This window comes from Gasterosteus aculeatus, chromosome 8 (assembly GCF_964276395.1).
Source record: "Gasterosteus aculeatus chromosome 8, fGasAcu3.hap1.1, whole genome shotgun sequence".
Classification (NCBI taxonomy): Eukaryota; Metazoa; Chordata; class Actinopteri; order Perciformes; family Gasterosteidae; genus Gasterosteus; species Gasterosteus aculeatus.
Genome location: NC_135695.1, coordinates 22903299 through 22913263, shown reverse-complemented (window position 1 = coordinate 22913263; position 9965 = coordinate 22903299).

Sequence of the window (9965 nt, the reverse complement as noted above, 5' to 3'; positions counted from 1 at the left end):
TGTGTCTGTGTGTGTGTGTGTGTGTGTGCGTGTGCGTGAGTTCACTTTTGAGCCTAGTTTAAAGACACACATGGGGGATGAGTACATACGCGTGAGCGTGTCTATCTTCATATTGCGATGCACAGAACAACCTTTCCAAAGGGAGGAGGAGACAGAGGAGACACCTGTGAGGGGAGAAAGTAAAGAAGGCAGCAGGGAGCAGGAGGGAGGTGACTGTGGTTAAAGGAGGAGACGTTTACATGAGATTCAGGCGGTTCGTTTCAAGTAGGAGGTTTAACAAACTCTGAGTTTTGGGTTTCAGAGCAGCTGTTGGTTCAATCAACTCGGAGTAGGTTGACTTCTACGAGTCACCATGACAACCACCACAAACAACACATCCACCCCCATTGAGGTGGAAATATTAATGTATGAACCCGTAATTAGAAAGAAAACAGCCTCACTCGCTCCTGCACATGTTCTCCTCTATGGGGTCACTTCAGTCTCAATAATGGCAAATGCAAAAAGATGATTCACTAATGCGCACAGAGCAACGTATATATTCAATTTACAAATGCAAACTGAAAGATTTACTAATACATTTCAATGCACACATGAATAAAATAGGTGGTGTATATACATATATATTTATATATATATATATATATATATATATATATATATATATATATATATATATATATATATATATGACATTAGTGGCACGTGGTGTCGCCTCACAGGAGTCTGCACGCGCTGCAGACTCTGCTCCACGTGGAGGCTGTTGAGCTGCTGCAGCTTTTACTATGGCGGGAACAGGAAGTGGCCACCTAGTTCGCTACGTACAGACTCTGCATCCTGTCACCTCCCTCTGCAGGCCTTTGTGTATTGATCAGACAAACAGTGAATCGCACCTCCGGCTTCCTGTGAGGAGCAAATGTATGTTACAGATGTTTGGTCCACGTTGGCAGATATCGATCGTTCATGTTTGGTTTTGCTGAGCTACTCGTCCCACAAAATAAAGTTAGTGGAAAACCATCAGGAAGTCTGAATGCTCGTCTTGTTTAGTCCCAATGCTGTTAGCGATGCTGCTAACGGGACTAGCGCTGCTCCTGTTGATCCAAACACTGATCGATGCTGAGCACGATCACATCGTTTAGTGGGCCAGTGAATCTAACGCAGACTCACACTAATATGATACTGGTCTCACCTCCAGTCTGTCGCACCTCTAATATTTCATGACACAATTTGACACGATTTTCAACAAACCGTGAAATCCAGAAGAACATTTTAAATTTCTATTCGAGGGCCTGACTCTCGCTGCACTCAGTGTACGTTGTTGTGGAATATATAATATTATTAATGTGTCATTAATCATGAATTAATGATGAGTTTAATTATCTTCCCACTTCAGTCACAGATTCTTTTCTGGATGAGGAACAAAGGAATCATTAAGGAATTAATTGAGCTGCTTCATGAAGCACCAACGAAGAGCCGGTGATCATGTGACTCCCTCATGTGCCATCCGCTCATTAGAGCGTGTAAACGGCCCCTCCACCCGAGAGCCAACCTCCACCCGAGGGCCAACCTCCACCCGAGGGCCAGCCTCCACCCGAGGGCCAGCCTCCACCCAAGAAACAGCCTCCACCCGAGGGCCAGCCTCCACCCGAGGGCCAGGCTCCACCCGAGGGCCAACCTCCCCCGAGGACCAGCCTCCACCCGAGGACCCGCCTCCACTCGAGGGCCAGCCTCCACCCGAGGACCAGCCTCCACCCGAGGGCCAGCCTCCACCCGAGGGCCAGCCTCCACCCTAGGTCCAGCCTCCACCCGAGGGCCAACCTCCCCCGAGGGCCAGCCTCCACCCGAGAACCAGCCTCCACCCGAGGGCCAGCCTCCACCCGAGGGCCAACCTCCCCCGAGGGCCAGCCTCCACCCGAAGGCCAGCCTCCACCCGAGGGCCAACCTCCCCCGAGGGCCAGCCTCCACCTGAGGGCCAACCTCCCCCGAGGACCAGCCTTCACCCGAGGACCCGCCTCCACTCGAGGGCCAGCCTCCACCCGAGGGCCAACCTCCCCCGAGGGCCAGCCTCCACCTGAGGGCCAACCTCCCCCGAGGACCAGCCTTCACCCGAGGACCCGCCTCCACTCGAGGGCCAACCTCCCCCGAGGGCCAGCCTCCACCCGAGGGCCAACCTCCCCCGAGGGCCAGCCTTCACCCGAAGGCCAGCCTCCACCCGAGGGCCAACCTCCCCCGAGGGCCAGCCTCCACCTGAGGGCCAACCTCCCCCGAGGACCAGCCTTCACCCGAGGACCCGCCTCCACTCGAGGGCCAGCCTCCACCCGAGGGCCAACCTCCCCCGAGGGCCAGCCTCCACCTGAGGGCCAACCTCCCCCGAGGACCAGCCTTCACCCGAGGACCCGCCTCCACTCGAGGGCCAGCCTCCACCCATCCAGCCTCGTCCTGCTGCCTCAGGTTCTTCAGTAGTAATGACACAGAGCACTGGGCCGACCCCTTAATACAAACAGAACCCTGAACCCAAACTCAATTTACTCGAAAGCCTCTTTGAAGACGAAGGTTCAGTGAGGAGTGTGTGTGTGTGTGTGTGTGTTAATTGTTCCTCCTGCACCGACACACACTGCGCTGTGAGTGGGTGAGCATGCATGTGCGTTACAAAGCTGCAATTAGACGGCTGATCAGCGGAGTCACTCATCTCGTTTCCCTTCACGCTCACATCTCTGCCGTTAATGAGTCCAATTAGCACATGCAAACATTTACCTGTTTTATCGCACTCTTTGCGTTACACTACATCAGAGGTGTCAAAAGTATTCACATTCATTACTCAGTAGTACAGAGAGTAAAATTCCTTGTTTCAAAACTACTTAAAGTTTAAAAGTAAAAGTAATGTAAGAAATTCCATTAAGGACAAACTCTTAATGTGTAACCTCGCACACACAACACGTCAGTCCGTTACAATATGATCAGAAGGCGCCTGCAGATCACGTGACCTGCCGTTGGGATGATGGAAACAACAACAACAACAACAAATGTATCTGACTTAAACAGATAAAACCACAACCCATTTTCCAGTGACACGAGTCACACACACGTTGTTCGCATCGATGAGGTCGACTGCAGTGTCTCCCCCAGGTTCACTACGTCATGGGGGGGGCACGCCTGTTTATAATGATGGAAACACTGAACTGGCAGCGGCCGGTTATCAAACATGGGCCAAATAACCAGTATGTTCAGGCTTCATGAGCAAATACAGAATCCCTTTGTGTTCATTTCCAAAGCCGCATTAAGACACACATCACTTTATTTAACACGCTGGTTGCAAGTCGCTGTGTTGTGCCAGACTCTCAATAAAACATTTAGGACAAACCCACGGTCATGAAGAGACTCATCTAACGTTACCTGGACTCTGCGTGAGGAAGAGGAGGAGGAAGAGGAGGAGGCTCCGTGTCGCTAAATACTAACTTTCCACCGACCACTTTTCCCACCCGGCGTCGCTCCGATCTGCCGGCGCTCTATCATTTTGTGCTACTTGTCGAGAACTGCTTCTTTGTAGTATTGGGCATGCGCCGAGTCGATTTTCCAAGTTTCCTTGACACGCCCATAATATTTTGCAACCCTGTCGGTGAACGACGTGTTAACCGAGTAACATCCTCAAAATCCCGATTATTTCCTCTTTTGGCCAAGTTAAAAAGTACATTGAGCGTGTAGATTGTACAATGACCGTTCTCTTGAAATGAAATATTAAATAATTGCATGGACTGTGTATCCTCGCCTCCGTCTACTCTGTTGTATTATCCTGCAATGAGTAGTGGGAGCAATATTTGATAGGGTGTTATTGTGCTATCAAAATCTGCTACCCCTGAACTTTTTATAATAATCGAGTGTTTGGATGCTCAATGTTTATACTTCTCATCCAATCACATTCACTGTCCGCATAGCGCCGTTTATCTGGAGAAGCCTGAAGTAACGAGACTGTTTTTAAAATGTCAGGAGTAGAAGTAAAAAGTCGTCTGAAAAATAAACACTCCAGTAAAGTATCCACTTAAGTACAGTAACCAAGTACTTGTACAAGTAACCAAGTACTTGTACTTGGTTACTTACTTAGCTAGGTGGACCGGGACCAGCCGGACCTCACGACCAGCCAACGGACCGGTGTGAAAGGGAAGCCGAGGCTTCTGTAGAGACTTCTACGCCGGGAGGCTTAGCTAGCCAGTTAGCTACGTGCTAACGGCGCCGGTCCGCATGACGTCACCGTGCTAAAGTTAACATCACTGCCCAGCTGCGACGCACACCGGACCGCGGTGTGGACACACAACCAGGACGTGGATGAAAACACGCACATTTTAACCAAAATAGTTCATTGTGTGAAGTTCTGTGTGGCTTTTGAGTTGGTCTCTCCTCAACACACTGATGTTTCCCCAACAAACTAGGTTCATAGGTGCATCTAAATATATACGTATATATACACATGTTCTATTTTACATGTTTATTTATCTGCACAGTAAGGATGTGTATTTGATACCCTTTTGTGCATTGAATCATACAGGGATGTTTACTGAAACTGATGGCTGGCAAAAAGAAAACCCACCAGCCGCCACTGATACACATAAATATACGTAAGTATATGTATGAAGAAGGCCGTCGAGGCACCGGAGGGGGGGTGTGGTAACTGACGGCCGCTGGAGGGAGGCCTTGTTCTGGGTGCAAACTGGACAAGCGGCCACAAACCCCTCCGTGTCCCTCTCAAGTGATGGCCACCAGAAGCGCTGCCTGAAGAAGCAGACCATCCGCCTGACCTCTGGCCGACATCTCATTTAAGGGGCATGTATCAAGGGCATCCTTTTTTACATTACATTACAGGTCATTTAGCAGACGCTTTTATCCAAAGCGACTTACATTTCACTTTAAACCCATGGCTTTTTCACATTTTTGCCCGGGGAGCAATTAGGGGTTAGGTGTCTTGCTCAGGGACACTTCGACATGGAACATGGGGCAGCCTGGACTCGAACCACCAACCTTGTGCTTCCCAGCACACCTTCTCTAACCCCTGCGCCACAACGACCCATTTTTAATTTGGTATAACCAATTTAATACAGAATAGTTGATAGCTTAAGTAATTAAGTAAAGTAAGTAAAGTCATTTAAGAACCTTTTAGGCTGTCTTGTGGCTGGTGTCTTTTTTTAACACTATATAGATATTAGGCTGTAAAGCCATTGTATTATTGTTTGATTAAACACTAGGGTTTTTGAATCGCTCTTAGTCTGGACTCTCCCCTGAGACCTGTTGTCCATCGCACAAGGTGCTTGTGCCACAGACAACACAGATAACAGGATCACTGAGCCACTCAAACTCCTCCACCACGTTAAGGTGGCGATTCGCGGAGGAGATTTTTTTTTTTTATGTGGGAAACCCATAGATGGAGGGAAAACCCACAGTTGAACCCCAAATGAAATATAACTTTTTAAAATAAAATAAAAATGAAATAAAATCTAACTTTTTTAAATGAAAAATAAAATATAACTTTTTAAAATAAAATCAAAGAATAACTTTTTAAAATAAAATCAAAGAATAACTTTTTAAAATAAAATAAAAGAATAGCTTTTTAAAATAAAATAAAAATAAAATATAACTTTTTAAAAGAAAAAAAGAAAATATAACTTTTTTAAATGAAAAAGAAAATATAACTTTTTAAAATAAAATAAAAGAATAACTTTTTAAAATAAAATAAAAGAATAACTTTTTAAAATAAAATAAAAATAAAATATAACTTTAAAATAAAAAAATAAAATATAATTTTTTTAAATGAAAAAGAAAAAAAAAGAAAAAAAAACTTTTTAAAAGAAAAAAAGAAAATATAACTTTTTGGCATGTGAGGACCAAACTCCTCATTCAATCTGTAATCATGAAAATGGGTATATTTTATTCCCAGTGCTCCGTTAAGTGTTCTTTTCCCACTTCATTGACTGGAAAGTAGCGGAGCACAGCGCCTGAGGAATGAGGAATCTTTTTCATCTCATCCATTTCTTTCTTTGGCGAAATGCAAGGCCGCAAATGAAGATGAGCGGATTTCTGTATCTGCGCATATACCCTGAACCCGGTCATTTGGACGATGTTCGGATAACCTCACACAGCCGGTTTGACAAATCAATAGTAACAACTTGTGAAGGTAGGCCGATAGTTTCATTTGTCTGTCATTGGAAATTGGGATGTCGGTTTGATTTTTCAAGTTATGCATTAGGCAAGGTAGACATACATGTCCCCCTCTATACTTTGTATTAAAGGCATGGCTAGTGGTAAAAAATAGCATCTGTTAAATTATATTTATGATATTTTAATAAGATATTATGTTGTATATTAAACTATAATGCTATACTTATGATATTAGTTCTATGTTATGTTAAATTATATTAGAACTATGGAATACGATGCTATTTTATGATATTAGTTCTACGGTATTAAGTTAAATTATATTAGAACTATGGAATACGATGCTATTTTATGATATTAGTTCTACGATATTAAGTTAAATTATATTAGAACTATGGAATACGATGCTATTTTATGATATTAGTTCTACGATATTAAGTTAAATTATATTAGAACTATGGAATACGATGCTATTTTATGATATTAGTTCTACGATATTATGTTAAATTATATTAGAACTATGGAATACGATGCTATTTGATGATATTAGTTCTACGATATTAAGTTAAATTATATTAGAACTATGGAATACGATGCTATTTGATGATATTAGTTCTACGATATTAAGTTAAATTATATTAGAACTATGGAATACGATGCTATTTTATTTTAGTTCTACGGAATTAAGTTAAATTATATTAGAACTATGGAATACGATGCTATTTTATGATATTAGTTCTACGATATTAAGTTAAATTATATTAGAACTATGGAATACGATGCTATTTTATTTTAGTTCTACGGAATTAAGTTAAATTATATTAGAACTATGGAATACGATGCTATTTTATGATATTAGTTCTACGATATTAAGTTAAATTATATTAGAACTATGGAATACGATGCTATTTTATTTTAGTTCTACGGTATTAAGTTAAATTATATTAGAACTATGGAATACGATGCTATTTTATTTTAGTTCTACGGTATTAAGTTAAATTATATTAGAACTATGGAATGCGATGCTATTTTATGATATTCGTTCTACGATATTATGTCCTATGATATTGGAAAGATAAAGTATAAAGCCATGTCTCCTATATTAGTTCTACTATATTATGTCATATCAGTGTTTCCCCTAGGTTTCCAACTTTGGGGGGGCGGACGTACCGGAGGGGGGCGTGGGTGTTGGGGCGCTATGGAAAACACTGTATATGATATTAAATTATATAATATTAGAAATACTAAGTATGATGCCATGTTTGTTATATTAGTCCTATATTATGTTATATGAGATTAGTCCTATATAATCTTCTATGATACTAGAAATATGAAGTATAATACTATGTTTTTTATATTAGTCCTACATAATGCTATATGATATTAGTCCTATATTATCTTGTTATTATCTATGATATTACAAATATGAAGTATGAAAATATGTTATATATATATTGGCATGGCATCATTGAAACTATAGAGGGGGACATGTGTGTCAACCTTTCCTAATGCATAACTTGAAAAATCAAACCGAGATCCCAATTTCCAACGACGGACAAATGAAACTATCGGTCTACCTTCACAAGTTGTCACTGTTGATTCGTCAACCCAGCCGTGGTAGTTCATCCAAACACCGGCCAAATGGCCGGGTTCAGGGTATATGCGCAGATACAGAAATCCCCTCATCTTCATCTGCAGCCTTGCATTAACCAAAGAATGAAATGGATGAGATGAAAAAGATTCCTCATTCCTCAGAGGCCGTGCCGTGCAACTGTCCAGTCCATGAAGGTGGAAAAAAACACTTCCTGGAGCAAAGGGAATAAACTATACAATGGCAATGATATTTACCAATGAATGAGGAGGCGGTCCATGCCCGGGGTATTTAGCGCTGTGAAGCGCAGGTGGAAGGGGAGCGGGGGTAGATGGATGAGGTAGGATGGAGTGGGAGGTGAAGGAAGGTGTTCTTACAGGTCCTGAATGGTCTCCTTTTTCTTCTCTTCTCTCTCCTATTTCTTTGTCTCCTTGTCCTGCATCTTGCGCCTCATTTTGTCCATCTCCGTCTGCCGGTCTTGCATCCGTCTCCCAAAGATGCCTCTTTTTTTTTTTTTTAAGTCGAGGCAGATGTTTTCAAGGACTGTTTTGTCGTCCTCTAATTCTTGGATCCTGGTGATAAGGATCTGATGTTCTTTGGAGATGGTATCCTCCAGTTGTTGGATCCTAGAGGTCAGGCACAACTCAGTGAAATCACTGATTGTGACCATCTCGTGGCGGGTCTCCTCTTGGCTCTTTATTAAAGCAGCCAGAGAATCCCTCTGTGTCTTCAGCAGTTTGTGTTCTGCTTCCAACTGCTGCCAGGTCTCATTGTTGCCCGTGAGTTCAGCACTTTTGACAGAAAGTTCTTTTGTGGTCTCGGTGAGCTTCAGAGATAAACCCTCGTTCTCCCTGATAGTCTCATCCAGAGCCTCTGTCTTGATCTTCAGCAGTTTGTGTTCTGCTTCCAACTGTTGGTTGTTGGCCTGCTGCTTGTGCAGCTTCTCTTGAAGAGAGTTGTTGGTGGAGAGTAACCCTGTTACTTTAGACTCCAATGACTGTTGTTGGTCATCCAGTTTCTTGGTTGTCTTTTTCTCCAGATCTTCATATTTCTGCTGCCAGGTCTCGTTGTTGACCGTGAGTTCAGCACTTTTGACAGAAAGTTCTTTTGTGGTCTCGGTGAGCTTCAGAGATAAACCCTCGTTCTCCCTGATAGTCTCATCCAGAGCCTCTGTCTTGATCTTCAGCAGTTTGTGTTCTGCTTCCAACTGTTGGTTGTTGGCCTGCTGCTTGTGCAGCTTCTCTTGAAGAGAAATGTTGGTGGAGAGTAACCCTGTTACTTTAGACTCCAATGACTGTTGTTGGTCATCCAGTTTCTTGGTTGTCTTTTTCTCCAGATCTTCATATTTCTGCTGCCAGGTCTCGTTGTTGACCGTGAGTTCAGCACTTTTGACAGAAAGTTCTTTTGTGGTCTCGGTGAGCTTCAGAGATAAACCCTCGTTCTCCCTGATAGTCTCATCCAGAGCCTCTGTCTTGATCTTCAGCAGTTTGTGTTCTGCTTCCAACTGTTGGTTGTTGGCCTGCTGCTTGTGCAGCTTCTCTTGAAGAGACATGTTGGTGGAGAGTAACCCTGTTACTTTAGACTCCAATGACTGTTGTTGGTCATCCAGTTTCTTGGTTGTCTTTTTCTCCAGATCTTCATATTTCTGCTGCCAGGTCTCGTTGTTGACCGTGAGTTCAGCACTTTTGACAGAAAGTTCTTTTGTGGTCTCGGTGAGCTTCAGAGATAAACCCTCGTTCTCCCTGATAGTCTCATCCAGAGCCTCTGTCTTGATCTTCAGCAGTTTGTGTTCTGCTTCCAACTGTTGGTTGTTGGCCTGCTGCTTGTGCAGCTTCTCTTGAAGAGAAATGTTGGTGGAGAGTAACCCTGTTACTTTAGACTCCAATGACTGTTGTTGGTCATCCAGTTTCTTGGTTGTCTTTTTCTCCAGATCTTCATATTTCTGCTGCCAGGTCTCGTTGTTGACCGTGAGTTCAGCACTTTTGACAGAAAGTTCTTTTGTGGTCTCGGTGAGCTTCAGAGATAAACCCTCGTTCTCCCTGATAGTCTCATCCAGAGCCTCTGTCTTGATCTTCAGCAGTTTGTGTTCTGCTTCCAACTGTTGGTTGTTGGCCTGCTGCTTGTGCAGCTTCTCTTGAAGAGAGTTGTTGGTGGAGAGTAACCCTGTTACTTTGACCATGAGTTCAGCATTTTTGACAACGAGTTGTTCGGTCTCTCTGACCTTCAGAGATAAACC